Below are 18,626 nucleotides of genomic sequence, written 5' to 3'. Positions count from 1 at the left end.
AGCCCCGAGGACGGAGGAGACTGGTGGGCTACAGTCCACGGGGTTGCAAAGAGTCGGACACTACTGAGAGACTAAGCATATATGCCCACTCCAGTATTCTTGTCTGGAGAATTCCGGGGACAGAGGAGTCTGGCTGGCTATAGTCCATGGGATCACAGAAAGTTGGATATGACTGAGTGACTAACACTACCACTATGCAGATAAAAGACACAGCAGTTAATATATATATATATACATATATATATATATGTATGTATACATAGGATAGTAAATACATACATTCCCCAACTCTCTCCACCAAGAGATCTTTGAAGCAGTAGCAATTAATGTACTTAATTCCTGGACTTATTTTTAAATACCATTCTCTAATAACAGGAACCAGTGCTTCCTGGAGAAATAGCTGATTCTAAAGTTGGGGTGTGATAATACCATCTGAGCATGTCAAAATGACACAGAAGACAATCTGAAAAAGTTCCTAAGGGCAAAACTGGAATAAGTTGATAAACAAAATAAAGAAGCTTAGTATTGGATCAAAAATCCAAAGAATAAAATAAATATTCATAAATCAACACTGATATAAATGATCAAAAAATAAACACATTGGAGAGAAGGGACAAATAATAACTATAGAAGTATTTCAAATAATAAAGATTGCCAATATTAGTCAGAAGAATTTTATATAATAAATGTAGAAGGTGTGAGAAAAGTAGAAAATCACCCTTAGGACATTGCATGATAGCTGCTGCAGGCACAATCCATGGATGAATGCTAAATTAGTAGACAAAACTTTAAGGAGAATAAAAATATTTGCATGGACACAAAATATCATTCTTTCCAAATATTATTAGTTATCACAATAATTTATATTCTTTGATAATTCTCCCTCCAGGAAGTGAGGCTTTATTTCCCTTCCTCGTGTGTAGGCTGGATCCAGGGACTCACTTCATTTTTTTGTTGGTAACAACTTTATGTTTTTATTTCTATTTTTTAATAAAGCATAGTTGATTTACAGTGCTGTGTGAGTTTCAGGTATACACCAAAGTGATTCATTTATACATATGTATAATTTTTTTCAGATTTTTTTCCCTTATGAAAGTGAAAGTGAAAGTCGCTCAGTCATGTCCTACTCTTTGCATCTCCATGGACTATACAGTCTGTGGAATTCTCTAGGGCAGAACACTGGAGTGAGTAAGCCTTTCCTTTCTCCAAGAGGTCTTCCCAACCCAGGGGCCGAACCCAGGTCTCCCGCATTGCAGGCAGATTCTTTACCAGCGGAGCCACAAGGGAAGCCCAAAGATACTGGAGTGGGTAGTCTATCCCTTCTCCAGGGAATCTTCCTGACCCAGGAATCGAACCAGGGTCTCCTGCATTGCAGGCAGATTCTTTACCAACTGAGCTATCAGGGGTTATTACTAAATATTGAATATCATTCCCCGTGCTATATAGAGGTATATGTTCGTTATCTATTTTGTATATAATAGTGTATACATATTAACCCCAAGCTTCCAATTTAGTTCTTTCCTACATTTTCCTTTTAAGAATTTTGCATGGTTTGTTGTGATCCACACACCTGAGGCTTTAGCAGAGTCAATGAAGCAGAAGTAGATGTTTTTCTGGAATTCTCCTGCTTTTTCTATGATTCAACAGATGTTGACAGTTTGATCTCTGGTTCCTCTGCCTTTTCTAAATCCAGCTTGTACATCTAAAAGTTCTCAATTCACATACTGTTGAAGCCTAACTTGAAGAATTTTTATCATTACCTTGCTAGCATGTGAAATGAGTGTAATTGTGCAATGAGTGCAATCGTGCGGTAGTTTAAACATTCTTTGACATTGCCCTTCTTTGGGATTGGAATGAAAATTGATCTTTTCCAATCTTGTGATCATTGCTGAGTTTTTCAAATGTGTTGGCATATTGAGTGCAGCACTTTAATAGCATCATATTTAGGATTTGAAATAGCTCAGCTGGAATTCGTCACCTCCACTAGCTTTGTTCATAGTGATGCCTTCTAAGGCCCACTTGACATTACACTCCCTGAAGTGTCTGGCTCTAGTTGAGTGATCACACTGTTGTGATTATCTGGGCCATTAATATTTTTTTTGTATAGTTTTTCTGTGTATTCTTGCCACCACTTCTTAATAACTTCTGCTTCTGTTAGGTCCATACCATTTCTGTCCTTTATTGTGCCCATCTTTGCATGAAATGTTCTCTTGATATTTCTAATTTTCTTGAAGAGATCTCTAGTCTTTCCCATTCTATTGTTTTCCTCTATTTCTTTACATCGTTCACTTAGGCTTTCTTATCTCTCCTTGCTGTTCTTTGGAACTCTGCATTCAGATGAGTATATCTTTGCTTTTCTCCTTTGCCTTTCACTTTTCTTTTCTCAGCTATTTGTATGTAAGTCCTCCTCAGGCAACCATTTGCCTTTTGGTATTTCTTTTTCTTGGAGATGGTCTTGATCACTGCCTCCTGTACAGTGTTACAAACCTCTGTCCATAGTTCTTCAGGCACTCTATCAGATCTAGTCCCTTGAAATTATTTGTCACTTCCACTGTATAATTGTAAGGGATTTGATTTAGGTCATACCTGAATGGTCTAGTGACTTTCCCTACTTTCTTCGATCTAAGTCTGAATTTGGCAATAAGGAGTTCATTATCTGAGCCACAGTCAGCTCCTAGTCTTGTTTTTGCTGACTGTACAGAGCTTCTCAAAATTTGGCTGCAAAGAACATAATCAATCTGATTTCAGTATTGACCATCTGGTGATGTCCGTGTGTAAAGTCATCTCTTGTGTTATTGGAAGAGGGTGTTTGCCATGACCAGTGCATTCTCTTGGTAAAACTCTACTAGACTTTGCCCTGCTTCATTTTTCACTCCAAGGCCAAACTTGCCTATTACTCCAGGTATCTCTTGACTTCTTACTTTTGCATTTCAGTCCCCTGTGATGAAAAGGACATCTTTGTTTGGTGTTACTTCTAGAAGATCTTGTAGACAACAAACCATAATTTTGTTGTCTATGTCTGGGAATCTGTTTCTGTTTTGTGTATAAATTTATTTGTATTATATTTTAGATTCCACATATAAATGACATCATATGATATTTATTTTTTTACTTCCTCACTTAGTGTGATAAACTCTAGGCTTATTCATGTTGCTGCAAATGGCATTATGTCTTTTTTTTTAATGTCTGAGTAATATTCCATTGTATATTTTTACCACATATTCTTCATCCATTCATCTGTCAATGGATTCACTTATAAAGAATACAGTTAAGGAAATGGAAAGACAGTATCTCCATCATGGGAAATCTGGCAGACCACCTTAACCAAGTATCAAGGTTAACATTATTAGTAATAAGTCATTTTGATAGTCAATACCCTCTGATGTAAAGCAATGAGAATAGTCCACCAAAATCTATAACCCAAGTCTGATCATGAGGAAACATCAGACAAATCCAAATCAAGGGACATACTTCAAAAGTATCAAGGTCATGAAAATAAAGAAAAAACTAAGAAGCTGTCATAGATTTGAGGATTGCTAGAGACTAAGGATGCTTGGTGTTCTGGGTTACATTCTGCAACAGGTATTGGACAATAATGGAAAAAACTTGGAAAATCTAAATAGAGTCTGTATTTCAGTTATTAGTGCTGCACTGATGTTAATTTTTTAGATTTGATAAAAATACTATAGTTGTGCAAAATATATGGCACGACACTATGTACTATCATTACAATTTTCCTATGAACCTAAAATTATTTTCAATGAAAAGAATAAAATACTTAGGAATATATCTACCTAAAGAAACAAAAGACCTATATATAGAAAACTATAAAATACTGATGAAAGAAATCAAAGAGGACACAAATAGATGGAGAAATATACTGTGTTCATGGATTGGAAGAATCAATCTTCTGAAAATGAGTATACTACCCAAAGTAATCTATAGATTCAATGCAATCCCTATCAAGCTACCAAGGGTATTCTTCACAGAACTAGAACAAATAATTTCACAATTTGTATGGAAATACAAAAAACCTCGATAGCCAAAGCAATTTTGAGAAAGAAGAATGGAACTGGAGGAATCAACCTGCCTGACTTCAGACTCTACTACAAAGCCACAGTCATCAAGACAGTATGGCACTGGCACAAAGACAGAAATATAGATCAATGGAACACAAAAGAAAGCCCAGAGATAAATCCATGTACCTACGGACACCTTATCTTCAACAAAGGAGGCAAGAATATACAATGGAAAAAAGACAACCTCTCTAACAAGTGGTGCTGGGAAAACTGGTCAACCACTTGTAAAAGAATGAAATTAGAACACTTTCTAATACCATACACAAAAATAAACTCAAAGTGGATTAAAGATCTAAATGTAAAACCAGAAACTATAAAACTCCTAGAGGAGAACATAGGCAAAACACTCTCCGACATAAATCACAGTAAGATCCTTTAAGACCCACCTCCCAGAATATTGGAAATAAAAGCAAAACTAAACAAATGGGACTTAATGAAACTTAAAAGCTTTTGCACAACAAAGGAAACTATAAGAAAGGTGAAAAGACAGCCCTCAGATTGGGAGAAAATAATAGCAAACGAAGCAACAGACAAAGAATTAATCTCAAGAATATACAAACAACTCCTCCAGCTCAATTCCAGAAACATAAACGACCCAATAAAAAAATGGGTCAAAGAACTAAACAGACATTTCTCCAAAGAAGACATACAGATGGCTAACAAACACAGGAAAAGATGCTCAACATCACTCATTATCACAGAAATGCACATCAAAACCACAATGAGGTACCATTTCACGCCAGTCAGAATGACTGCTATTCAAAAGTCCACAAGCAATAAATGCTAGAGAGGGTGTGGAGAAAAAGGAACCCTCTTACACTGTTGGTGCGAATGCAAACTAGTATAGCCACTATGGAGAACAGTGTGAAGATTCCTTATAAAACTGGAAATAGAACTGCCATATGACCCAGCAATCCCACTCCTGGGCATACACACCGAGGAAACCCGATCTGAAAGAGACACGTGTACCCCAATGTTCATCACAGCACTGTTTATAATAGCCAGGACATGGAAGCAACCTAGATGCCCATCGGCAGACGAATAGATAAGAAAGCAGTGGTACATATACACCATGGAATATTACTCAGCCATTAAAAAGAATTCATTTGAATCAGTTCTAATGAGATGGATGATACTGGAGTCCATTATACAGAGTGAAGTAAGCCAGAAAGATAAAGACCAATACAGTATACTAATGCATATATGTAGAATTTAGAAAGATGGTAATGATAACCCTATATGCAAGACAGAAAAAGAGACACAGATGTATAGAACAGACTTTTGGACTCTGTGAGAGAAGGTGAGGGTGGGATGATCTGAGAGAATAGCATTGAAATATGTATATTATCAATTGTGAAACAGATCTCCAGTCCAGGTTTGATGCATGAGACAAGTGCTCAGGGCTGGTGCACTGGGATGACCCAGAGGGATGGGATGGGGAGGGAGGTGGGAGGAGGGTTCAGGATGGGGAACATATGTAAATTCATGGCTGATTCATATCAATGTATGGCAAAAACCACTACAATATTGTAAAGTAATTAGCCTCCAACTAAAATAAATAAATGAAAAAAATTTTTTAAAATAAAATAAAATCACATCACCTCACAGTGTTGTAATTAGCATTATTAAGTAATTTAATACTTGTAAAGTTCTTAGAACTGAGCACATATGAAGTTTTTAATAAATGTCAGCTGTTATTTTATTTTCAATTTTATTTGACAGTCATATCTGTAAATAGAAGAGATAAAAGTCTTTTTTCCATTGGATTGGCTGTGCAGTCTAATAATATATTTTCTGGTATTCAATTGAGGTACTATTTGACCTACAGAAAGTTGTAAAGAGAAAAGTAAAATAATTCTAATTGTAGAGTCTGGACATAGCCACGACTGACTTGGTATTCTATTCCCTATAAGCATTTTCTAATATAAATATGTGTATGAAATATTATGTATATGAATGAAATATAATAAAGATAGTTTTTCACCAAGTCTTGCAAAAAGGATAACTACAATAAGAGTATTGGATGAATCACAAGCTGGAATCAAGATTACTGGGAGAAATATCAATAATCTCAGATATGTAGTCGACACCACCCTTGTGACAGAAAGCAAAGAGGAACTAAAGAGCCTCTTGATGAAGGTGAAAGAGGAGAGTGAAAAAGCTGGCTTAAAACTCAGCATTCAAACAACTAAGATCATGGCATCTGGCCCCATCACTTCATGGCAAATAGATGGGGAAAGAATGGAAACGGTGACAGATTTTATTTTCTTGGACTCTAAAGTCACTGCAGACATGACTTTAGCCATGAAATTAAAGGATGCTTGTTCCTGGGAAGTAAAGCTATGATAGATCTAGACAACATATAAAAATGCAGAGACATTGCCTTGCCAACAAAGCTCCATATAGTCAAAGCTACAGTTTTCCCAGTAGTCATGTACAAATGTGAGAGTTGGATCATCAAGTTCGAGTGCTGAAGAATTGATGTCTTTGAACCGTGGTGCTGGAGAAGACTCTGGTGAGTCCCTTGGACTGCAAGGAGATCAAGCCAGTTAATCCTAAAGAAATCAACCCTGAATGCTCATTGAAAGGACTGGTGCTGAAGCTGAAACTCCAATACTTTGGCCACCTGATGAGGAGAACTGACTCATTTGGGAAGACCCTGATGCTGGGAAAGATTGAAGGCACGGGGAGAAGGGGGCAACAGAGGATGAGATGGTTAAATGGCATCACCGACTCAGTAGACATGAGTTTGAGCAAATTCGGGAAGATAGTGAAGGAATGGGATGCCTGGTGTGCTGCGGTCCATGGGGTCGTAAAGAATCAGACACAGCTGAGTGACTGAACAAAAACTATCAGGGTGTCTTCCTCAGAAAGGGTATCAATGCAAATTGACATTTAACACCTAATATACACCGTACCATCTTTTAAATACTTTATGTTTATAATGTAGTTTCATTTAATCATCACAGCAGTTTTTTTTATTTTATTTTTTCTGCATTGTGCCTTTATTGTGGGACATAGGCTTTTCTCTAGTTGCAGTGCAGGGGCTTCTCTAGTCGTAGCATTTGGGTTTAGTTGCCCCAAAGCACATGGGATTTTAGTTCCCCAACTAAGGATCTAACCTCTGTCCCCTCATTTGAAGGCAGATTCTTAACCACTAGACTACCATGGAAGTCCCATCAGAGCAGTTTCATAATAGAAATGCTTTACTTATGAATCTGATTTTGCAGAAAAACAAATGCCCTCACTTCTAGTGGGTGGGGGTCCATGGCTTGACCACAGGAGTCTGCCTCTAGAGTCCACATTGTTAACCACTAGGCTCTGCAATCATCTTCTCCTCAGTATCCAGTCTCCGTGGAGGACTGGTTCCAGGAATTCCCTCAGATACCCAAATCCACAGATGCTCAAATCTTTTATGTGAAATGGTATAGTATTTGCAAATAAGGTACACACGTTCTCTTGAATACTTCAAATCCTCTCTAGAGTACTTTGATATACATAATACAATGTGAATTCTATTAAGTAGTTGCAAATTCAAGTTTTGCTTTTTGGAATTTTATAGAACTTTTTTCTTTTTCTTTTTTTTTTTTAAATTTATTTATTTTTTCAGTGGGTTTTGTCATACATTGACATGAATCAGCAATAGATTTACACGTATTCCCCATCCCGATCCCCCCTCCCACCTCCCTCTCCACCCGATTCCTCTGGGTCTTCCCAGTGCACCAGGCTCGAGCACTTGTCTCATGCATCCCACCTGGGCTGGTGACCTGTTTCACCATAGATAATATACATGCTGTTCTTTCAAAACATCCCACCCTCACCTTCTCCCACAGAGTTCAAAAGTCTGTTCTGTACTTCTGTGTCTCTTTTTCTGTTTTGCATATAGGGTTGTCGTTACAAGCTGTGGTACATATACACCATGGAATACTACTCAGCCGTTAAAAAGAATTCATTTGAACCAGTTCTAATGAGATGGATGAAACTGGAGCCCACTATACAGAGTGAAGTAAGCCAGAAAGATAAAGAACATTACAGCATACTAACACATATATATGGAATTTAGAAAGATGGTAAGAACTTTTTTTCAAATATTTTCAAATCCACAGTTGATTGAATCCATGGATGTAGAATCCACAGATATGTAGGACCATCTGTACTGCCTCCATAAATCAGCTTTTAGAAGGTACACCAGGCAACTACAAACTTAAGTTACAGCTTGAATTTGATGGGCCCCCAGGGTATAAGGAAGTGGTGCTAGTTCCCCAGAGTCCTGACTGATTTTACAATCTCTCAGTTTGTCCTAAATTTCAGCTAAATACCAAGGAAACATTCCCTGCATTTTACCTAGGAAAAGTGGTGGCAAGTGGAATCCTTGGAGTCACAGCTGGGTGTGTGAGGAGTTCTAGTTGATGTCCTATCTTGGCAGGCTTGGTACTGGGATGCTTGTGGACCTTTCTATTTCCACTCCTGACAATACATATTTGTAAAAATGTTTAAAAAATGAATAGAAATACCATAGACTACATTCCTCTAAAGAATAGAAAGAGTTCAAAAATACAATCTCTTAAGTTTCATAAAGAAGCTTATTCTGATGTTTTGGAAGAGAAACAGAAACAGTAATACCTGCTACCATGAACATATACTTTGAAATAAGAAGTGAATACAAGTCCACAATCAAATCCATAGTTTCTTTTCATTATTTCCCAAAAGACTTTAGCTGCCAAATACTGAAAATAGGATTTTCTTTATTTGTGATGTGAGGTGGTGGTTGCAGATAAGAAGTTGATTCCCAGCTGACTCAAAAACTTTTCCTGGCTGAAAATATCAGGAATAGAAACAAAGAGTGCAATTATTTATACATTTATTGGCAAAATTGGCACATATTGAGTAGCACTTTTCTGAGTGGCTTATTCTTGATGAACAGAACCATGTGTTAAATTGAGTTTGAGTATTTGTGGATGACTGAGCTAAATTTATTTTCAAGCTTGGAAGCTTTCTAATTGACTGTATAACCACATAGTGTAATTGATGCTGTATGTTAAAAATAACTAACCTGAATACATTCAGTATTTTTTTCCTGTAGTAGTATAAACCCACCTGAGTAGCTATAAAAATAAATTCAAATAGCCATATATATGATAATTTAAAAGGTAATATTTATGTTTTTAGGCACAAATGATTAAGTCACTTCATCAATTCCAAATGGTGCAATGTTTATTATAGTACCTGAGGTAATATAATTTGTATGACTTGGTCTTCTTTCACCTGCAAATTCTTCGGTTTTGACTACAATGTCCTCAAAATAGCATCACGAGAAAAAGAAACTCTACTGATCCACAAGTACCATCCTTTCCTCAAAAAGCTTCCCTGATTGGAATTCATCTTTCCTCTAAGCTATTTCAAGATTTAGTGTGGCACACTCACATTACACATGCTGTGAATATAGAAATAAAGCAATAGGTTTGTATCACAGCTGTATATATAGTTATGCCCCACTGTTTGTGATTTTCAGATTGCTTTATTAAAGCAATCATGATTAGAATTATTAGAATATACTAACCAGAATTAAAATAGTTATTTCTACATTATGAAAAAAAACCATATTTTAAGTGTTTTTGCATTCTGCAGCTCCCCAAGGCTCTGCCTATAATGAGGTGCTCACTAAGAACCTGCTAAATAAGCAAATTAATGAAATTGCATCCTTTTATTAATAGACTGTATCTTAAGAAGCTAGAATAGTAATGCACTCCTCTGAGCTGACAGAAGGGAAAGACTTTCTTTAGCATGCTAAACCAACCCTCTTATTTAGTCAGCCTACAAACTCAGTGTTAAATGCAGCTGAACAATTAGCAAAGAGAGCTCTGTATAGACAAATATTAAATTTTTAAATGAGTCTTTTCATCCCTTAATGCTGAATAGCATGGTTGTGCTATCTTTTTACCATGGCAGTTATAAAATTTAATTGTACAAATAACTCATACTATTTGTGCTGAGTTATTTTTATTCATATTCTATAAATCAAGGAAAATGTATAACTTACTTATACAACAGAATATCCAAATAATATAACCATAAAATAATTTTCATAGTAGTCTTTAATGTTCTTTTAGTAAAATTCTGGAGACCATGCTGCTTTAGTATTAACATTTTATGGCAATGGCACCTTTTTTTTTTTTTTTCCCATTTTTGGAGAACAATAGAATCACCTGGGGAAAGGTCAGCAAAACTGTTCATCATGCTTGTCTTTCATCGACTTTAGATAGCTGAAGGTTAAGATGATCAGACATATGATATAACATAAAGATACAGTACAAGTTTCATTGCCAGGATACACTTTCCATTCAAAAACTTTCTTGTATTTTAAAAATGCACTAATATATGATCCATTAACTTATTGGTGGTTTATGGAGCATTCAAAACAACTATGAATATAAGAGATTTGTGAAAGGTAAGGAAAGCCATGAGGCAAGAAAAAAGACTGGACAGATAACCTACAATACACACACAGAACAAATGTTAACTGGACAGATGCCCATCTTTTGAATTTAAAGACCACTAAAAGGACATTTGTGTAGAATGTGATGCTTTGAGTACACAGTAGTCCACTGTAAAATAAAACAATAATGTCAAATTTTAAAATTTTCATTGGGGCTTTCCAGGTGGTCCAGTGGTTACGAATCTGCCTGCCAATGCAGGTTTGATCCCAGGTCTGGGAAGATCCCACATGCCATGGAGCAACTGAGCCCGAGCACAATTACTGAGCCAGCACTGTAGAGCCTTGGAGCTGCAACCACTGAGTCTACATGCACAACAAATAAAGTCCATGCTCTTAGAGACCATGCGCCCCAATGAGGGAAGCCCGTGCACTGCAACAAAGAGTAGCCTCCATTTGCTAGAGCAAGAGAAAGACCACATGCAACAACAAAGACCCAGTGCAGCTAAAAATAAACAAATCTTTTTCATTGAACTTATTGTCATTTAATGACTCTTCAGCATTTTTTATAAAAACTTAATGGTTTTAAAATTAATACACCCTTCTGAAGTTATTAATAATTCAAAAGTCAACATCTCTTCTTTTCCAAAGATGCTATCAGTTCTCATCTTCATGTCAATACTCACCAAGTAAATCTATGGCTGATTCATATCAGTGTATGACAAAACCCACTGAAATGTTGTGAAGTAATTAGCCTCCAACTAATAAAAAAATTAAAAAAAAAAAAAAAAAAACTCATGCTCTCACAATTTGTATTATCCAGAGTTTGGGACCAACTAATTCATTTTTTTAAATAAACACAAGTTATATTGCAGCTCTGGGTTGTGACAAATGAGCTCTTCCAATAAACAAATGATTAAAGAACAAATATAGAAACATTCCTATGTTTTAAATTCTAAAACATAGATGAAAATAAAGCCAGTCTTGTTTGTGGATAAGCATGGGTAAACATTGGATCTGTTTAAGAGGAAGGAGTGTGGCTCCAATTCTCAAGAGTACAAATGTAGCTAAAAGCCTTGAGAGAGCCTTTTAAAATGTATTTGTACCATCCGCATGAAATAGCAGAAGACAGTGATGGAGCTAAAAGCAAGCATTTTCAGAGTTCTGTTGTCATCCTTTGTGTCAGATTAGATCTCACAAGAACTGGCACTGTGGATCACAGATTTCCTTTCTGTGTGTATGGTAAACAGTGAGAGAAATGGGCCAGGATTGCTATCACTCTTCTTCATGTAGATTTTGAATGTGGACGTATTGGGCCCTTCTGAATTCCAAACATATGAAGATTTATTATATTTAATAGCAGGGGGATTTTAGAATGGCATAACTCTTTCAGAAAGATTTTTTATTTCATTCTGAAAGACACACCCACAGTCTTGGTGTGGTTGCTGAAGGGAGAAGGTCTATGAGACCATTTGTGCTAAATAGGGAGGATTATCCAAGTGAACAGCAGAGAGCTATACCTCATGTCCTCATTTAGCATTATTAGGTTTTTCTTGCACCCATGCTTTAGCTTGTAAAGTGCTTAAAAGTCTTGAGAAAACTCTATCAGGATATTCAGCCTAAGAAGATGCTACAATTGGCAGTTCACAGATCCAGTATTCCAGAATGTGATAGTTAGTCACAAGAAAAACCATGGATTATTTCCTTTTTCTATAGAGTCAATGAGGTTAATAGTTAAGAGTGACAGAACAAGTTAATAGCAATAAAGATAATTCCACCTTTAGAACCATTAACAATTTTCAGTGTTCACAACAACTTTACAATTGCTATAAAGCCACAACAGTTTAAAACTGTAGGCTTCTCTGTGAAAAATCTACGGAATGAAAATAGTTGATAGTTGTCGATAATGTTTCTTGGATTGTTCTCTAATCTTTTCTGTTGTCTATATAGCATGTAGTAATACCAGTAATAGTAGTAACAGCAGCAGAAGCGGTGACAACAGTAACCATAATAATCGTAGAAGTGTTAGCAGTGGACACAGTAGCTATAGTAGCAGCAGCAGTCACAGCACCAGTAGTCAGGAAGATAGTAGCTTTAATAGCAGTAGTCAAGGAGGACTTAGAGGCAAAGGAGGGAAAAGGATATTCACGTACTAGGTCCTGTATTAATGCACTAAGTACTTACAAGGCATTAGCCCATTTAATGCCTAGTTTTATATTTTCTTTTTAGTATTAGGAGGAAGTTTTAAGGTATTGATAAATATGAATTTGAGAACTCATCCCCCAAATATAGTGTATATCTTACCTACCATAGTTCTGAACCAACTGGGTTACAAGAGAGATGATGGCCAAATATATACACATATACACATACATGTATATATATATATATATATATATATATATATATATATATATATATTTTACTGATGGAGGTGACATAGGAGAATTTTACTTACATAGGTGAGCAAGTGAGTTTGATCCCCTAAATTAGACAGATGACCTCCCCTGGAGGAGCAGATTTGAGAGTATGTTTCTTTTTTTTTTTTTTCCATTTATTTTTATTAGTTGGAGGTTAATTACTTTACAATATTGTAGTGGTTTTTGTCATACATTGACATGAATCAGCCATGGAGTTACATGTATTCCCCATCCCGATCCCCCTCCCACCTCCCTCTCCACCCGCTTCCTCTGGGTCTTCCCAGTGCACCAGGCCCGAGCACTTAAGACACCTTCCTCCTGGAGGAAGAAAACATGGGCGGGTTGTGCTGTGCGGGCGGCTTCTCCTTCCACTTACCAGTCAGGTTGGCGACTCCAATCTGTAGGGCAGAGAGAATGTGAGACTGGAGATAGGGTAAGAGTGAAATACTAATAATCACTTGGAGAGAGAAGAACTGTCCTCTGTGTCCCCCAAAGTTTTCAGATTTGTTGGTGCTGTTGTTACTTACATAATGTGCCAGTAGTTGCTGTTTTTAGTTGTTTGACTATTTGCAACCCCATAGACTGTAGCCCATCAGGCTCCTCTGTCCATGGATTTCCCAGGCAGGAATACCGAAGTAGATTGCCATTTCCTTTTCCAGGGTAGTCATCCTGAACCAACAATTGAACCTTCATCTCCTGCATTGCAGGTAGATTCTTTCCCACTGAGCTACCAGGGAAGCCCCAAGGTGCCAGTCTTAACCAGTAATTCAATATTCAAGGTGTGCTGACAGCTCTCTCAAACTATGAGGCTAACAAACCATCAAGAAGTCTTGCTCCCCTTCCAATAAGTTTATTCCTTCTATGTACATCTCTGAGGTTTAGGCTATGCCTTTGAGACCACTGGTCAACAGTACAGATTTTGACCTCAGTGGGCTTTAACTCAATACACTTGGGTCCTTTCTCAGAAGATTAAACATTGTATCACATGATACACTAAAAGAGAAAAAGCTTACTTCATTATATTGTGTTATTATAATATTATATTCCTCCAGGGTGGTAACATTTTTATTAGATTTTCCATTAGCCTTCAAGTTCTCATCTATTTCCATCCATCATAGCAGATATTTCTAGAGCAACTCTCCCTACGAATACAGAAGTATTAACCTGGTAATAAAAGGAGAAGATATCTTCTGAGGATAAAACAGGACCAGATCTGAAGTGTTTAAGGGTGTGTTGATAAAGAGATAAATGGACAAGAAATATCTGAAACTGACTGTTGGCAATAACAGATGTTTTCTTACAGGAGAGTGAATAGAAGCACTGCCCAGACCAGACATCATTTCCACACTTTAATGAATTGTCTTCAAAGGACAAGATCAGTTCTGTCAAAATTTTAAGTGTTAAAGGATTTGACTACTCTTACATGTTAATCTGTTCTTTTATTTTGGAAAGTGGCAATTTGGTCCTTTTTCAAGGCCACACTTTGTTTGTGTACCTTGTTTACTTCAAGATGTGGCAAGTAACATGTCATGCAAATCAGATATAATTTAATCTCTACTTGATTTCCTTAATTAAAATAAACAGAGGATGAATGATCTTACATTGCCTAAAATACATCTTTCATAAATAGAGCATTTATAAAAGTGCTGAGTATGTTATGAGTAATGAAGTTTATCCAAAATTGAAATCAGAAGATGTTCATTCATTGACTCATCTGAGCCAGTATCTTCAATGTCTATAATAAGAAACTGTTCTTGTGGGACTACCTTGTAATGGATTTGATATTCCCCAGAAAGAGACATAAAAATTATTTTCTGAGTGTGAAGGGTAAATCTTCCATTTACACCTATTCTTTCAATTCCTTTCTTCCTTATCCTAATGAAATCATTTATTGGTTCCATTAGTGGATTATTCATACTCAGCATTTAAGAAAGAGGCCCCTAATGTTAATTTTAAATCCTTTTCTTTCCTTCTTTTGGGGTAGAATATGAAGCATCAAGATTTGACCTTTTTCTTAACACTAAAAGTATGTAAAGAAGGAGGAAAGATTAACTTGTTAAAAGAGCACTCAGCAGTTTTTAACAATGTGTCTGAAACAATGCTACTAATAGAACATAACCCAGGATTTCAAGATAGTAGAATTTGATTATAATATGTGATCTAAATTGTATTTCAGGCAAACAATTTAAGCAAAATTAGGAAAGATTATGTGTGGGCAAAGAGAAAAGTAAGAATGAGGGAGTCTAATATTTGAGGATAAATACATGGATGTTGGAGTGTTCTTGCAGTTTCTGATATGAGTCATTTGCATCATAATATATCATTAAGTGGGCTTCCCAGGTGGCACTAGTATAAACAACCCACCTGCCAATGCAGGAGCTGTAAAAGACAGGGGTTCGATCCCTGGGTTGGGAAGATTCCCTGGAGGAGGGCATGGCAATCCACTCCAATATTCTTGCCTGGAGAATCCCATGGACAGAGGAGCCTGGTGGGCTGCAGTTCATGGGGTCTCAAAGCACTGGATACGACTGAAGCAACTTAACACACACATCATTAAATGAGTCAAAAATAATACCAACTGGAGAAAGATCTTGGGTGATGGAGTCAAGATATTGAGTTTAATTCTGGACACAATTTGAAGTGCTCCTTGGATATCATTATGTAAATTACCAATGAGCAGTTGAAAATGTGGATCCTATGCTCAGTAAAGAGGTTGCTGTTGTTGTTTGGTCACTAAGTCATGTCCAACTCTTTACAACCCCATGGATTGCAGCCTGCCAGGCTCCTCCGGCCATGAGATTTCCCAGGAATGAATACTGGAGTGAGTTGCCATTTCCTTCTCCAGGGGATCTTCTCGACCCAGGGATTGAACTCTTGTCTCTTGCATTGGCAGGTGATTCTTTATTGCTGAGGCACAAGGGAAGCCCCAATAAAGAGTACCTGACTACAGAGATAGATTTGGGATTCATATCTTTCTTAATATTTGAAGAATAACTAGTAAGGTCACTACACCCATAACTGGTATAATACCCGTAAAGAAAATAAGACAAGAAGCTTTATATTTATACATGAAAATTGTTAAAATAATAAGAAAGGTTTTAGAAGCAGTGTTCTTCAAAGAATTCTGAAGATCTGAGTAACTTTAGGGACTACTTTCAGTAATAAGGCTACATATAATATCAGACATATTCTTGCTAAGTAAAATAAAGTTTTATATTAAGTGCATGTGTACTAAGTCATTTCAATCATGTCCAACTCTTTGCAACCCCATGGACTGTAGCCCATCAGGTTCCTCTGTCCGTGGGATTCTCCAGGCAAAAATACTGGAGTGGGTAGCCATTCCCTTCTCCAGGGGATCTTCCCAACCCAGGGATTGAGCCCACATCTCATACATCTTCTTCATTGGCAGGTGAGTTCTTTACCACTAACGCCACCTGGAAAGCCCTTCATATTAAATACCTTGAGACAAAAGGAAACAAGAAACAGCTATATGGATATGGATCTATTTTGTTGGATGCTGGTGGTAACCTGAGTTATAAATAATATCTCAGAAGTGAAGGCTTACAATGCACTTTCCTCATTAGGTGCAGACATCCATTCAGGTCTTATTCAGGTTACACTTAGGAGGCATTAGCCAACAGGATAACCCAAAAAGCTGTCTATGAGTCAACATGCCATATACATCTAGAGTTTTGTCCATAAAATTTTTTATTCACAGGGTCATAATGAGTCCCTCTGTATCTGTTCAGTTTTATATCCACTTTCAACCATAAGTCTACTTCTAAGTTTCCAATTGGCAACTCAATCACTCGGACAAACTTGGATACAGTGAATCTACAGCAAAGTAAACATCTGCTTTTGTATCAGAGGAGGTAGGGGCCTAGTTACAAAGTGGTAGTAGATGTGTCTCAGAAAAAAAATATTTCTAACTCTGTAAATCAAACACATTTATCTACCTCTAAACAAAAAATAGCCAAGGTGACTACCTAATCCCTGTGAATTTACCTACTCTGAATTGGAAGGTTAACTTATGATAGTATTAAAAAATCAATTTTCTTCCTAGATGCATGGAGAAACTGTTATTTAGTCAAGGACACAGGTAAAATCATTTCAGTTCAGTTCAGTTCAGTTCAGTTGCTCAGTCATGTCCGACTCTCTGTGAGACCATGAATTGCAGCACACCAGGCCTCCCTGTCCATCACCAACTCCCGGAGTTTACTCAAACTCATGTCCATTGAGTCGGTGATGCCATCCAGTCATCTCATCCTCTGTCATCCCCTTCTCCTCCTGCCCTCAATCTTTCCCAGCAGCAGGGTCTTTTCCAATGAGTCAACTCTTCGCATGACGTGGCCAAAGTATTGGAGTTTCAGCTTCAACATCAGTCCTTTGAATGAACACCCAAGACTGATCTCCCTTAGGATGGACTGGTTGGATCTCCTTGCAGTCCAAGGGACTCTCAAGAGTCTTCTCCAACACCACAGTTCAAAAACATCGATTCTTCAGTGCTCAGCTTTCTTCACAGTCCAACTCTCACATCCATACATGACCACTGGAAAAACCATAGCCTTGACTAGACAGACCTTTGTTGGCAAAGTAATGTCTCTGCTTTTAAATATGCTAGCCAGGTTGGTCATAAATTTCCTTCCAAAAAGTAAGCGTCTTTTAATTTCATGGCTGCAATCACCATCTGCAGTGATTTTGGAGCCCCAAAAAATAAAGTCTGACACTGTTTCCCCATCTATTTGCCATGAAGTGATGGGACCAGATGCCATGATCTTAGTTTTCAGAATGTTGAGCTTTAAGCCAACTTTTTCACTCTCCTCCTTCACTTTCATAAAGAGGCTTTTTAGTTCCTCTTCACTTTCTGTCATAAGGGCGGTGTCGTCTGCATATCTGAGGTTACTGGTACTTCTCCCAGCAATCTTGATTCCAGCTTGTGCTTCAGCCAGCCCAGCGTTTCTCGTGATGTACTCTGCATATAAGGTAAACAAGCAGGGTGACAATATACAGCCTTGACATACTCCTTTTCCTATTTGGAACCAGTCTGTTGTTCCATGTCCAGTTCTAACTGTTGCTTCCTGACCTGCATACAGGTTTCTCAAGAGGCAATTCAGATGGTCTGGTATTCCCATCTCTTTAAGAATTTTCCACAGTTTATTGTGATCCACACAGTCAAAGGCTTTGGCATAGTCAATAAAGCAGAAATAGATGTTTTTCTGGAACTGTTCTGGTTTTTTGATGATCCAGCAGATGTTGGCAATTTGATCTCTGGTTTCTCTGCCTTTTCTAAAACCAGCTTGAACATCTGGAAGTTCACGGTTCACATATTGCTGAAACCTGGCTTGGAGAATTTTGAGCATTACTTTACTAGCATGTGAGATGAGTGCAATTGTGCAGTAGTTCGAGCATTCTTTGGCATTGCCTTTCTTTGGGATTGGAATGAAAACGGACCTTTTCCAGTCCTGTGGCCACTGCTGAGTTTTCCATATTTGCTGGCATATTGAGTGCAGCACTTTCATAGCATCATCATTTAGTAGAATTCAAATATATGGAGCAGGAAGTTATATGTTGAATGTGGAGGGGTGTGTGTGTGTGTGTGTGTGTGAATACGTCTAATTTGACCCTTTTAATATAGTCAAGATTGCTAACTTTCTCATTAGGAGGGAAAGGGGGGAAAATCTCATACTACAGATT

Source organism: Cervus elaphus, chromosome 25, assembly GCF_910594005.1.
Source record: "Cervus elaphus chromosome 25, mCerEla1.1, whole genome shotgun sequence".
Taxonomy (NCBI): domain Eukaryota; kingdom Metazoa; phylum Chordata; class Mammalia; order Artiodactyla; family Cervidae; genus Cervus; species Cervus elaphus.
The sequence above is the reverse complement of the archived record's forward strand: the minus strand, read 5'-3'. Positions refer to the sequence as shown.